Here is a 15,271-nt window from a genome sequence, read left to right on the forward strand (position 1 = left end):
GTAGGCACCCTCCATCTCACAGTGGTAAGTATTTACAAGGATAACTGCATCTAACTTGTGGCTGAAGGCCTATTATTATAAATCAACAGAAAACTAAATATAAACTGGATTTTATATGTGAAACATAGATCTTCTTTTAGCAGGTGCACTCTGTATCTGAAGAAAGGATATCAGTGACAGCAGTACACTTACAAGCATTTACAGACTGTATGTGGAAATTATGATAAAATACCAGTTTTGCATAAAACAGTGCCTGACAGATATTTTCTCATGTTCTGTCTCATCAGTATCTAGTCCTTTACTGCTTGCAAGCTGTAATCCTGAAAGCTATCAGAGGATAGACTCTGAATAGTCATAACTTTATGCCTTTAACCTTATTCTGAACAGGTGGGCAATTAAGTGATGTGTGTGTGTGCGTATATATATGTTTATATATATGTGTGTGTGTTTATATATATGTGCACACAGAGATATGTATGTGTCCATTCAGTCTTCAAACTCTATCAGGTAAGTTCTGTGCTGATCCTTAGTTTGGCTGTAAATTTTTAGAGAACAAGATTAGTCTATTTTTAGAAGACTATTCTTTAATTTGATAAGTAACGTAGCTTCTTCCTTTGTCTTTTGAGAAGCACATTAAGTAAACCTTAAAATAGGAAACATGAGCCTCTCCTTCCAATTCCTTTTATGAGTTTTCTGAGGGTCTGGAAGGCTTTTTTGAGTTTTCTGTTATTTTTTTATAGTAGAAATAAGTCTGGTTTTCGGTCTTATTACAACTTGTTTCTTACTTGTTCCATGTGTTATAAAAGCCTTTTCAAACACATAGGTTTCTCATCATTTCATTTAATTGCAGTAAATGTTCTCATGCCCTCCAGAAACTCCTTTAAATGTGGATAATCATCAACTTTGACATTACTTGTATCATATTTTTCCAAAATGTACATCTTTTCTTACATGTGCTCATGACCTTTCTTCATTTCCTATATGAAAGCGGGAGAACAAGAAGCTCAAATCTGTTTGGTTTTTTACATGCTGTCTTTTAAATTAGGTGGGCAAAAAAAAATCAATAGGTCCTCTTGTTCCTGTGATCTTAATTCTGCAAGTTCACTTCTTCTTATCAGAAACAAATGCTGATTGAGTCTAAGAATAAATACGTGTGCATGACTGGTGCAAGTGAACTTGTAATCAGAATATTGACAGCAAATCCCTGACCTGCATAACCATTAAGACAAGCAACCTAATTTTAAGGAGTAATGTCCAAAGAGTAGGAGACAAATCCAAATGGGAAGATATGGGGTAGTCTTTTCATGAAGGACAAATAGAGAAGGCATCTTGGCAGCCTATGTTGAAATACTATTTTCCTGTCTACGCAGAAGTCTTTCCTGTCTAAATGCATGTTAAAGATATTATTTCATCAGGACAGGTCCTCACAGCTCCATCTCCTCTGTTTTTATTAATTTTTTAAGTCCTGATTTGTGTTCTTGAACATCTTTTTGTGTTTAATCAAATTTTTGCATTTTGTGGTGTCATTTGCCTTCTTTAAAGAGTCAGTCATATTGTTTTTAGACTGCAGAATAAACAGTACATAATCATAATCTTATTTGATGACCTATCTCACAGTATTGTATAGTGGCTTCAAAGGCTCCTTCTATCTACAGAAATTTCAGACAAATTTGTGATTGAAGTTTACTCTTTACTAAAAATATTCCTGAACGAAGTTTGTTAGTATGCAAGATATAATGAGTTTCTCTTTTTAACTGCAATATATGACATATTCTGGAAATTTCTCTTCATATTCTCAGACACACCTTAGCAAAACCATGAGACTTCCTCATGAATGCCTTTTTTTGATTGTATAGCATGGAAATCTAAAATTTTGAGATGGCTTCAGCTGTTTGACTTCAGAGATCACCAGAACTGCGAACACATGTGTTTCACTGTGTTTTCTGACTTGTTTCTGTTTATTTCCCACCATAAGGCCTTCACTCTCTGAGACAAAGGTTTCATTTTGTTCCATTTCTGTCATGCTGATCAGAGGAGAGTGGGGTCATGGTATGATGAATTATTTCTACTTGTGAAGAACAGCCATCAAGTAATTGATGTTAGTACCAGATTGCCATGGTGGGGGCTGTTTTTTGGTTGGCACGAGGGAGTGCAAAGTGATTGCATTTCAGATCCCTATGATCACCCCTGGTTTCTGAACCTCCAGCACACCCCGCTCCTCAGCATGTCTGCTTCAGCTGTTGCAACTGTGTACCACCTTTGGGCGTTATACTTCTTGTTGTAAGAGTAGGGTTGTGTAGGCTGACATGACAGGTCTTTTCTTGGTTTGATGCTGCTTTTTTCTTCAAATGTCAAATTACTTCTTCAAGCTTTTTGTTTGTTAAAAGTGATTTATTTTGTGCAACCTTCTATTCACCATTTCTTGAATTATCTTGAGTAGTGTCTCTGTGTTAGCCTTTTCCCTTTTCCCTGTGTTAGCCTTTTGAGGTCATCAAAATGATGTCTAAAAGAAACTACAAATGGAAACTATACTGAAAACTTCCTGATGAATGGGTGATATCACCTCATTCTTCATCACATAACAGGTCATTCTGCAGTAACCCATCAAATGATACATTGCACATCTGTGATAACACCATTTGTTCTTGGGAGTACTTCTGAATGCATCAATGGGAAGAGCATGTCCTTTATCCTGGTCTAAGTGTGTATCAGAGAAACTGAAGACTCACAAAGGGAAAAGAATGACATTTTTGTGTATATTTTATTGCATTCACAGACAGGATGTTAAGGATTGTAGCAGTTCAGAAATGTTCTAGGACTTCCTTATTGCTTTGAAGGAAGAAGACAGAAAAAGGTCAGATAACAGCTCTAGGTGATGGGGGTGTATAGGGACAACTATTTCAAAACAGTAAACTGCCAACCTGCTGAGTTTTGGCACAAACCACAGCAGAACATTCCATTGCATCTCTCTGCAGAGCAGATGTAGACCGTGTTTCTGTTTTGCAACACAAAGAGTACAAATTGTGATCAAACCCCTAGGTTTGGATAAAAAATTATTGAAATTTATTATTGAAATTTATGAAGTTCATCAGCATCACAGTCATCCAAATGAAAATTATAGTTAACTATTCAAAGAAATAGTTCATATTACCATGTTCATTATATTTGCATTCAAGTGGCAGATGTGACAGGTTGCAGTGCAGAAAAAAAGGTCAGGTCAGATATTTTATATTTGCACTCACTCATAGACTGAAACATTTAAATGACTTTATGTGAGAAGAACATTTGTCAGACCTGTCTGTAAAACAGGTGTCACTTCCCACTATTAGAATGGTATTTCCAGAGCTTCAGTGGATCTCTTCTTGTCATCTCTTCCACATTTTTGACTAATTTGTTTCCTGTGATGCCTGTTTGGTCAAAAAATATTATATTGCCTCTTCACTCTGAGTCTTTTCTCCACTCTTCTTCCAGGGTCCCTGATTATTTTGACTTATTGTTTGTTTGAGATCACTCCTGTAGCCTTTTTTTGAAAGAGGTAGCTGAAAAATCTAATTCTCAGGTAGTTGTGAGTTTTTTAAATGTGCTTTTTAGTCACTTATTCACCAAGTTAAATTATTCCTCATGCAACTAAATATGCAGAGTTTTTGGAAGTAATTATGGCTGCAATGAGTTCATATAAATCAGCATCTTTATTGGGCCACTATTTATATTTCTGCTTTTGCATTTGAAATACAGCACTTAACATGGCATTTGAAGTCAAACTCTGATAAAGTTCATAAGTAACTACAGAGTAAATGGCTGTTAAGAAGCATTCATTGAAATGCACGGCTATGAGAGCACCACTTTCATCAATTAGTGTTTGTAGATTGATGAGCAGCCTGAATAAATACCCTCCTTCTCTCACAGTTTTTAATTTTTTTTTTCTCTGATGTTCAGCTTACGTCTTTCATAATATTTAAAGAATGATAATTCTAAGCTGCAGTTGGAGGCTTCTTAATCTTGGGAATCTTCTATTACTTAGAAATTTAATATTGGCATAGCTTTGGTGTGTGAAAATCTTCCTTTCTTGAAGGTCTGATTTGTAAAGGTAAAAAGGGATATGAGAGTAATTTGAAATACTATTTTTATTTTTTACAACAGTTTGTTGGGGTTTTTTTTAAGGATTTTGTGTCTTAATATTCAGGTTTTGCTGTTTATTTCTTGAATTTTTCATCTGTGTTAAGAGGAAAGCAACTTTATTTGTAAGCATTTCCCAATGGCATTGAATTCTATTTATACGCTATTCATTCTAATTATAATAGGTGGACTTTCTGAAGGAAAGTAGTTTTGATAGCAAGACTTACAACAAACATCTATGCATTCCTGTCTCAACTTCAGTGTACTGAAAGCAAATCAATATGTTTCTGCCCTACTGCAATTTTATAACAGCTATCAGTTTACTGTGTGTAAGCTGCAAAGTTTATTTTCTAAAACAAGAAGAAAAGCAATTTGAGACACCAAATTCTGTTAAAAAAAAGGTGCAGCTATGTTACTGATTTAATACTACTACTCTAGTATGCTGTGTTACATGCATAAATTGAATCACAGGACTCAAATTTGTCAATATACAGCTTTTACAGTAACTATGGGTTTTTTTATTATTTTTTTAGCAGATATGCACTTTAAAAAAACTCATAAGTTCTCTTTCTTTTCTCTATTGTCTTTAATGTACATTCAGTACTTCTAAGAGATTCAGGGAAAAGATACTGTAATACAGAGTTCCTCTCTGCAATGTAAGAAGCAGCAGTCTCTGTCAAACTCTTAAGGCAATTTATCACAAGGGCACTGTTTGACAGAAGTGACAGCAGGAGTTCCTGAACCAAGTCTCTTTTGGACTCGCAAGTTGATCCTTTCTGGGCCATCTGGAAACAAACCTGAGCAATATGTCATCTCTGTGAGCCCAGATTTTTTTTTTGAAAGCTTTTGTTTTTTGATAAGTCTTGCTAAGAAGTGCCAGCATTATGCCAGAACTCCCAAGAGATTTATTTGCTCTGCCTTTAAAATACTGATCATATGAAGTGGTAGTTTAGGCACTGAGTAATGAAACAGCAGCAAGTTGGTCTGTCAGTAGAAGGATATTTCTCCTGGATAATCATAATTTACATACATGTTTGAAATGGTCCATTTTTCTCAGCCTTTTTTGTTCTCTGGACACATAAATGTCAGCAATTGGGATTATCAAAAGTACAAAAATTTACTTTATAAAATAATATTTCTGCACCTTTTCTTTGGCTGAGTTCTGTACATCCAGATTTTCACCAAAGCTGCAATGTGAATCTGGAGTAAACTTGGCATAATTTCAATAAATTGGCACAATTACTGCTGATAAACACACTATTAATTTGGTTTTAATTTGTCTCTCCTCTGACTCCATCCCTTGTGGTTCTTGGGAGAGAAAAGGTGACATGTGGACATGTGGGGGGTTGTTGTTGTAGAGTTTTGGTGTTTTTTTTTTGTTTTGTTTTTTTTGTTTTTTGTTTTTTTTAGCAGACTGTTTTTTTTTTAAGCTGACAGGGTTTTACCCACAGAAATACAGCTGATACATATGCCTTGCCCAAAGCAATGCATTTATGAAGCACCCAGCTTCAAAGCATTCTGGGTCTGAACATTTCCAACTCATCCCTCAAACTGGGTTTTGGTACAGTGTGCCTGTCTGCCACTGGGTAGTTATTTGTGAGCATTGTTATGCTGTGCATACAGCCTGCTGTCTTGAAGTTGTTCTGAGAATTGTGCTGATGACCTACATTGGAAGGCAACATTTGATTCCAGATTTTTAAATGAGGCATGCAATTTTATAAATTTTTTGAATAAAATTACATTCTGGATCAATGTGAGCAAGGAGATCAGTAAAGCTCCCATTTATCTCTTCCAACACATCCAAAAAAGAGTGAGAACTAAAGGTTCAAAAGCCTGGGATTTATTATTTTCTGTGCCAATTGAAGGCTCTCTTCATGTGCAGTGCACAAAAGGCCATTTGGTTGTTACTGAAATTGCTGACTAAAATGCCCATAGCTGACACATTTGTCAGAAGACTGACGAGCATCTGATTCAATAAAGTTTTCCAGCCTTTTGTTTGACATTTTGGTGATTGGTTATCATTGTGAAGGGGATTGTTAGTGAATTATTTTCATTCTGTAGTGCATACAGATAAAACGTTTTTTATAGCTCTGCCATTGCTAAAACATAAAGTAACATTTTCTTCCTCTCTACATGCACTTAGGTGAACTTTGGTTTTAGTACTACTACTGTTTTGAGAGAAAATATTTTAAAATCTGTAAGTTCTCAACGCTGCAGGCAGATGATAGCTAAATCTGAGGGTCATTGCCCAGCATTTCATTTATTTAATGAATAAATGGACAGGACAAGTACTTCATGGCTCTCACAGAATGCCCATGACAACTAAAATAAAGTGTAAGACTCATGCAAATATTATATCTCCTGTAGTAGAAAGTCAATCTTTGTGGTTCAACAGGTATTGACAGATTTTAATATATCAGCTGCGTAAGTGTTTGTAAAGTGGTTTATTCTTTGATGCAATACAGCAAGTTATGCTGGGGATTGTAATGGGCTTTCTTTGTCTTCTAACAGATCACCAGGTCTGAGTGAAAAGTATTAATACAAAGTATGTGTCAAATTAAGCCAGAAAAAAAGAGAACTGTCTTCCTAGGTTCTTGTACTGCACTAGATATAGCAGGTCTTCAATATGTTATTTGTAGGCAATCTTTTATTGTGTGAAGAATGCAGGAAAGGTAGCTTTGGAGGGCAATTGTACAGCATTCTGTGTGTGCAACCTAAATGACAAAGATGATGGAATCACAGAGTCATAGAATTGTTAATGTTGGAAAGGGCCACTAAATTCATTGAGTCCAATGGCTAAGCCAGCACTGTCATGTTCAACACTTAACCTTATCCCTGAGAGCCACATCCATGTGGTTTTTGAATATTTAAGTTTCCTTAAACTAATTCTACAAGGTGCTTTATAATTTAGTCACTGCTCTATCTCCACTGTGTTTCAAGATAGGGTGTACTTTTATGATGTCTCAGGGTTACTGTGCCTTCAGATTCTTTGATGAATTTGGCTAAGAATCACCCATTCTTCAGACAGGCATCATCTCTATCAACACACCAGTTCTCACAATGCTGCACTCTGAATTTTCGAATAGCTCAAGCCAGCATCAGTAAGCATCAGTGCCCTTTTCAGCATCTCCCACAGTCCTGATTTGATGTGCCAGACCCCCACAGACCTTCTGTTTTTGTGATCTGTTTCAGCAGCCAGAAGGATGACACTGGCTCTGAGGGGAGTGAAAACCCAGCATGAATATGCAATTTCAGAGCCTGTAGAACATTTTGGATCTGTTTCTGAGGTTGTCATGTTTTATGATGACAATACTCTTGTGTTCAGTGCTAAGAAACTGGTTCAGGGTTCCTGCTTTTCTTCAGGTGCAGGAGAACATCCTTTGACAAAATGGGAATCTGAAATGAGTAACCTGGGACAGGAAACCCATCTGATAAATACAAAGAAGAAATGGCTAGACTTTCAGATTTTTGGATCAGATGGTGTCAAAAGTAATCTCAGATGTATTTCTGACACCAAGACTGTGTCTTTGCTTCTCCTTTGCCTGCTGCCACCTAAAGACAATATTCTCAAGGCTAAATTTAATTCCTGTGAGAGTGAAGTCACACCTTATGACTTTGGTTTTAAGAGAACGTTTTCTTATTATGTTTACAGTGCTCACTCCTAGACTTGGGAAGATCTGTTTGTATTAATATCTACAGATCCAAAGGAAAATCCATTTTTACACCTGAAAAGCATTTTGTACCTTGACAAAATGCTGCATTAGAGCTCAAGCTGTGTCTGGGACCTCACTGAAAGATGTCTTCTATCACAGCATTTACTTAGTACAGCTCTGGAGCTGAATCCCAGTCTTTAAAGATTTGCATTTCTGCAGAGATATTCACTGTGAACATTACTTGGGAGGATGATCCTTCAGTTACTGTCTCAATGAAGGACATCAAGATTCTGATAGCTGAGCCTGGAGTTCTTTCAAAGTATCATTTGTGTGGATGGGCAGCCACTGGAAGACAGATGGAAATTACATCCTAGTAACTGCAGTTTGCTCATAAATGGAGCATGTATATGTAAATGTTTTAAAGAATTCCAGTTGCTGATAAGCAACTTATTTTATGAAATTTGGACTGGGAATTTGAAGGAATTTGAACAACATAACATATATATACCTTGACAGGGCCTGGAAAAAATCATAGGGCTATAACTTCTGGATAGTGCTCAGGAGAAATGTTTTGCAATTTTGTCTTTACTTAAATGCATTTATTTGCAGTTGCAGGAGTGGGGAGAAGGCAGATATGGGCCTCTGATGCTTTCTGATAGGGCACTGATTACATTTTTTTGTCTCACATGTTGCTTTTGTATTTCCTCCTTTTAGTCCCCATACCAGACTGGTACTCTCTGGTACTGGTACTCTCTTCCTGGATGAGTGTCTGAGATGCTTTCTCCATTTCTTCAATAGCCCCATTAGGAGTGACTGAGAAGTTTAAAAAAAGTTTGAAAGAAAGGCTGAAAAAATCAAAGTTGTTTTAAGGTTAATAAATAATTTAATTAGGATATAATAAAACTGCATTATAAAGCTTAAATGAACATAAGTCTTTTTTTTCTATAATTTGCAAAGATTTCTGCTTTTCAGGACTCTGTGATAGGTTTTTTTATTCCTAATCAGTATCTTGCATCAGCAAAATGTCATAAAATTTTTATGATTGCATAAAGACATTGACAAAAATGTCTAGTGACTATAATTTGTGATAGAGTTTTATTTATCAGAGAACTGTTTTATTGTCTTGCAGCTTTACTTTAGTTTTTCCACTACTGACCGGACTACAAAATTAAAGCTGGGACCAGGATTTGTTTTGAATTAATTCTCTTTGGTGACCTTTGAGTCCACTTGAGTCAGAGACGGATGAAACCCTTGGTATGTTTTGAGTTAAGAATGTATGGGGAAAATGCGTCCTTGGGAAGCTGTCAGAGGGGATATTACTGCTCAATAAGTTTCCTCAGGAGCTGTAACAGGTTCCCCAAAACGAGGAAATGATGAGGAAGTAAAGATTTTAATAAAAACACCAACTTTAATATGTATCTTTCTTCCTTTAAGAAAGTTTAGCAGGTATAGCCTTTTCTGATTTTAACCTACCACAGACTGACTGCTGTCAAGGGCCATCTTAAGACAGCACTGTAGCTGACCTAGAGCTTGTTGAGACTGGAACTTGAGAGAGTATCTGAAGGAAGTGCTATTTACATTGACACTCCAATTGAACTTGAAACAGTAATCTTGCTTTGTGATGGAACTCATTTATACCTGCAGCACCAAAGGGGTCACTTAGCTTTGTCTAGCCCTGTATTTGCTGTGGTTATGTACAACATTCACTTTTGCTTTTGGGATGTCTGCATCAAAATCTATTTAAAAAAAAAAAAGTCTGAGGCAGGTAGTCCTTGCCTTTATGTCCATCATAAAGCTGACCCGATGCCCTTTAAGAAGCATGACTTCACTGTGTGTTTCAGAAAGACATTTCCCAGCCAAGACTAACTTCAGAGAAGTCTGTAAAACACAAGCAACAGAAGCTTCCAGGAGAATCTTTTGTGTGACAGCATGACACAGAGAATCGCATCTTCCAGTGGGCTGTGGTTGTCTTTTGGATGTTTCCTTTCTATGGTCTTCTCTCTGAGCTTGGGGTGGAATGTGTGATTGGCCCAAGACGGAGAGAACAATGAAGACGTGGTAGACTTCCTTTGTAGACCCCGGAAGTTCTGCAAACAACCATTCTGTTCTTGGAGTTCAGAATGTAGTTTTGCAGCATGTTCTGTTGCACTGAAAAGAGAAGAGCTTCTCTTTCCTGTTAGTTGTACTTGATAGGGAGAAAGTTGCTTTTGTCTTGGGAATAGTTAGCATCTACCTTAAGCATTTAAGCCTCAAACAAATTTCTTCTTCCATCACCTCTGACTTGGAGCTTTTTTGGCTGTTTGAAGATGATGGAGTTACCTTCATCTTGAGTGTTTTCTTTTATTATTGTTTCCTTCTATTTCTGAGATAGCCTCTTCTCAGGATGTGTCTTGGAGCTTCATCTATGGCAAAGAACTTGGGCTCTTGTGGAATCTGACTCTTTCCAGCTGATAGATTGACAAGTAGTCTTTTTCTGTCTTGAATTAACCTGGATTCTAGTTCCTGCAATTCAAATTCTCTACTGAGAACTTCTTAGTGTCTACCACTGCTTTAGTCTCTTGTCTCTTTGTGGTTTTGTTAACCATAAGGAAAACAAACACACAAACAATGAAAAACGTCCAAACCTGTAGGCTTGAATCCCATCCTTATATTTCAAGGAATAATCTTTAAAGTTTTAGAAGCTTTGGTTTTTCCAGAACCATGGAAACACTTGGAAGGTTTTATTGATTTGAGTCAAAGATTCAAATTTATTCATACTAATATATATATAGAAAGGTCTAACCCTGAAGTTACATCTTCTCACTGATGAAGAGCAACACAGGTAGAAGCACTGTGGTCATATGGTAGAATGCCTAGTCTTGTCTTCTCACTGCAATTTCAGTCTGCTGATCTGAATGCTAAGCAACCAACTAAGTGGTGTCAATCACAATGCTGCCATCCTGCAGTAAGGCAAAATGAATTTCTTCCATTTGCTCTGTTATGTGCTGCATGGTTGGCATCAGTTATTTTCCTTCCTTTCTATGTCATTTTCTGGCTTTCTGTGATGTTACAAAAGGCAAATTTGCATAGCTAGTGAACAAAAACTTTTGTGGATCTTCCTGTGCTTCACAAAATTAACAAGAAAATTACTTTTGTACTTATTCTAGAACGTCTTGCACAGAAAATGGTGCATTGTTGGAATTATCTGTGAGTGAATAATAGCTGGGATGTATGTTTACATTGACTGTTTCTCTCAGCCCTGCTTTCTGTTGTACTTCAGGTAGTAACACGACTCCTGCTGCTATTCTATTCTGCTAGTTGAACAATTCTCATAGTGTTAAGTCTTGGAATGATTGCACTTTTAGTGACTTCTAGCTAAGAATAAATATTGCTGTGCCTTTTGCATACAAAATGTATACGACAGGATTCTATTCATACTTTGAGTTTTTTATGTAGAATTACCATGTGAGAATAGTAACACAATTTCTCTTATTTAGGCATTATTAAAAAAAAATTAAAGGATTGTTTTCCTCATAGTAATCAACTTTAAAAAAGATGACAGACAGTAATTGTATTGATCTAATAATTTAACAAATAGCTTCAGTATGATTGTTGACATTTTATTTCTCCATGTTATGCAAGTTAAGGATATTAGTGCCCCTGATTTTGGTGACTGTGAGTTTCTTACCAACTAGGGTGTGGTATAAGCCTGTACTTATTCACTGATTAAATGCATTGTAACATCTTTTGTTGGTAGCTCCTTTGTACTTAATTTCTTTTGTTTTCTTTGTAACACAAGTGGGTCACAGGTATTTTCTATGGAAGTCATGTAATTTTATGTTGTGGTTTCGCACGTTTTCCAACAGATTTATGTCGTGTCCTATATCTTCATAAAATCAAGCATTTATGGCTTGAGATTGACTTTTACCTGGACTGCCATAAGATATAAAATCATGTAATAAGCAATCACTAATGGGTATAAAACTGTTGACACTGACATGGAGTTTAATTTAGAAGTATTCATATTCTCCATTTCTATAGGTACAGTTTTGTGGGCAAAATGATTTCAGCTGGGATTTTGTGTAATGATGTACTGTGAGTACAAGACTCCTCCTTTAGACATCCTGTGTAGATAGGCATAATATGAAGTTAAATATTTAAGTGTTAATATTAAATGTGCCTCCACATAATTGCAGGTACCTGTAACATATGGGTGCAAAAGTAAAGGCAAAGCTTAAAAAAATCTGTTTCTTTTATCTCATAAAAAAGCTGGATACCAATGTACTCTCTTTTTTTCTTCTTCTCCTTTTTTTACAAAATACATTCCTTGCAAATGAATTTAAATTCTAAGAAACACTTCACACCACATGAAGATCTAGGCTAATGCCTCAGCAAAATGGATATAGATTTTTTTTTCCTGTAATAGTAATAACATTTGCAAAGATGAAATTGTCAGGATAGCTATTAATACCTGAAATTAAGCCTTACTCATAATCTTCAACATGCTGAAGATTGTTCTTGATATATCCTTTGGGAAATCCATACAAAATACTTTGCATTGTTTGTCTGCTGAGTTGTCTGCACACTTCTTGCTCTCCCTCCTATTAAGTGGTTTTTTGGCAGTTGGAAATTTTTGTAGCCCTGTGAAAAAAAAATGGTATGCATATCCTAAGCTATGCAATAACATCCCTTATTTGGGATTTATTCACATGTGTTAATTAGAAAGGCTCGATTCAGTTTATTTATTTGGGAGCTGCTGGAAAGGAGAAGTGGCAGCAGTTGGCAAGTTGTATGTTGGAAAAAGAGAAATGGATGTACTGGGTTTATAGGTAGATTCATTTGGGATAGGAAAACCTGAGTTTTGTTTATTTTCCCAGTCACAGTACAGGTTTAAAGAGTAGCAAACTGAAGTCATTTATGAGCATAATCAGTAGCACTCATTACTGGCTGCTAACTGATCTGAATTTTAACTGATGGAGGCATATGTGTGCAGCGGTTTAGATGTCAGCAAAGCTCACCAATAAAGAAGGGTTTATCTAAGATATTTTCAGCATCTACTATTGTTCACTGAGGCACCTCTGCATATCTAGGTTGAAAATTCCTGTGGAAATTTTGCCCATTAGCTGCCTTCCCCTTGATGCAAACAATTAAGCAGCTTTAATTTTCAATAGATGTTATCATCTCTCTGTGTCTCACTCTCTTATGAATTAGAGATGGTCTGGATGGTTCTGATAACACAAGATATAGTTTAAATCTTTACTTGAAGTTCAAGTCAAATGTTAATTGGTGCTTGAATACTTTGGATTTAATTATTTGGTCTGCCATATCTCTTTCAAAACAGACGCTGCACTAAGCAACGCTGTTCTCTTCTGCAGTTTAACTGGGCACATGACAGACTTGAATTTTCAAAGTAAAACCTTCCTTTGACAGAATTTTGTCTCACTACCTAAGTCTAAATTTTGTACGCTTCTGAAAAAGCATGAAAACCAGGCAAAAGTTAACGAGTTTGTGTTTTTCTTTAATGTAGTATAGAAGAATAAATGTAAAGTGCTTCAAAGGGAACAATGTAACTATAATACAATTCAAATTGTGTTAGCATTCAACACTAGTTTGTATTTTCAGTACCGAATATCCTGAGTTCTAGAAATGTGTATGTGTGCATTTAGTGGCCTGCCTATGCAGGAAAACTTGCAGAACTAAGTCTTTAAACATTTCAAGGATCTCAAGATATGAGTCAGATAAAATTGTCCGTTTCCAGACAATGTTAATGAAAATGTTAAATAATTCACACAAATCATTGCATAGAAAATACTTAGAATAGGTTTTGTGAAATTTATTTTCAGTTTTGTAATATACCCACTGCCATTTTTTGAAAATTGTAATTTAAAATGCATAATTCAGTGATACTTATAGGAGTTATTACCCTGAATTAATACTTTAACATTTTAGAATGTTCGGTATAAAACTTTAATGTCTTTGTTTTTATTAAAGTGGTTTCAGAAAAAAACCCATAATTTCCTTCTATTTGAGAGATCTTTATGCCTACTATTCTTAAAGAAATAGATTGGTATGAAAAAATGAGTCATGTTTAAGCCATAGTCTGGCAATGCCCTACTAACTTGACAAGTATCACTAGTTCAAAAAGTCTTTGCACTTTCATGACAGGGATTATTGTATGGGTCTGCTGTGGTGGGGGAATACTACCAAAGTGCACTGGGTGCACTGCATTTATTGCTGTCAATGTAATTTTTACTTGGCACCTCTTGGAGCTTAACTCTCATTTGCCCTAATGAGAGGGTATAAGGAATCACTCTACTGGCAGTGATTTGAATATATCTTCAGTTTAGTTGCCTAAATGCTCTTAAACTGGTTTGTGTCCACAGAGTAAAAGGTAAAATCAGCACAACTCTTAGTTGCAAACAAAGACTTAGGTATAAGTGTGTGGAGAAATTGAACCAGCTCCTCCTGGTTGTATTTAAAACACTGACAGTCCCTGTGCAGGGTGTTATTTAGTTTTGAATGTCCTATTTTGGGTTCCAGTGAACTAAAGATTTAGAAATATAATTGAAATCTATTCAGAATAGATATAAACCTAATTAAAAAAAAGGCCAATTAAGTAAAGCACCAAAGACCAGCCACTTCCTGGGTTGTATCAGCATGAATACATCCAGCAGTTCCAGGGAAATGAGCTTTTACCTCTGTGACACTTGTGAGGCCATATCTGGAGTATGGTGTCAATTTCTGACACGATTGTTTTGCCAACATAAGGTATTGACGCATGAAAATGAGTCCACTGAAGGGTCATCAAGATTGCCAGGGAAGTGGAGCACATGAAATATGAGGAGATGGCTAGGTAAGGGAAAGTTTGAGAGAGATCTTCCTGATCCTTCAGCTGACTAATTGGAAAACATAGAGAAGATGGGGCCAGAGTCCTCTTAGTGGTGTGCACTAGGAGATTGATATGCAAAGGACAAAAGCTGACAAATGGGAAAATCTTATCAGATATAGTTTTTTACCATGAGTGTTATTATACACAGGAACAAGTTGCCTGGAAGACTCTAGAATCTCCACTGTTTTCAGGGCTTGATGGGTCACAGCCCTGAGCAACCTCATCAAATGAGACCTGCTTTGAACAAGTGTTTGGACTAGATAACTCAAGCCTATATTATTCTGTGTTTCTGTGAAAACATGCTACTTTGGAAACTGAATGAGCATCCACGCTGTGCTCTGCTTTGGCTTCACAGAATGATCTTAAAACCATTGTGATTTTATTTGTAGTTGGGATCTTCACTAACTCTTTTTCTTTCCCCCAGTTTGTCAAGTCAAAAGATAATAGGAAAGTACCTGTAGGTTATTGAGAAAGAGTGGAAAGTTGGAGGGCTTTCTGTGCACATTACACTCTGACGGTGTTCTTCATTCAGTGGCTGTGATTGCATGAATTTCCCAAACTGACCAAAGCAAGCAGGGATGTGGGCAGTGGGAATGTAAAGGAAAAAAAGTGGATGATGAAAATTCCAAACTTT

The sequence above is a fragment of the Molothrus aeneus genome, chromosome 1, assembly GCF_037042795.1.
Source record: "Molothrus aeneus isolate 106 chromosome 1, BPBGC_Maene_1.0, whole genome shotgun sequence".
NCBI classification, from domain to species: Eukaryota; Metazoa; Chordata; class Aves; order Passeriformes; family Icteridae; genus Molothrus; species Molothrus aeneus.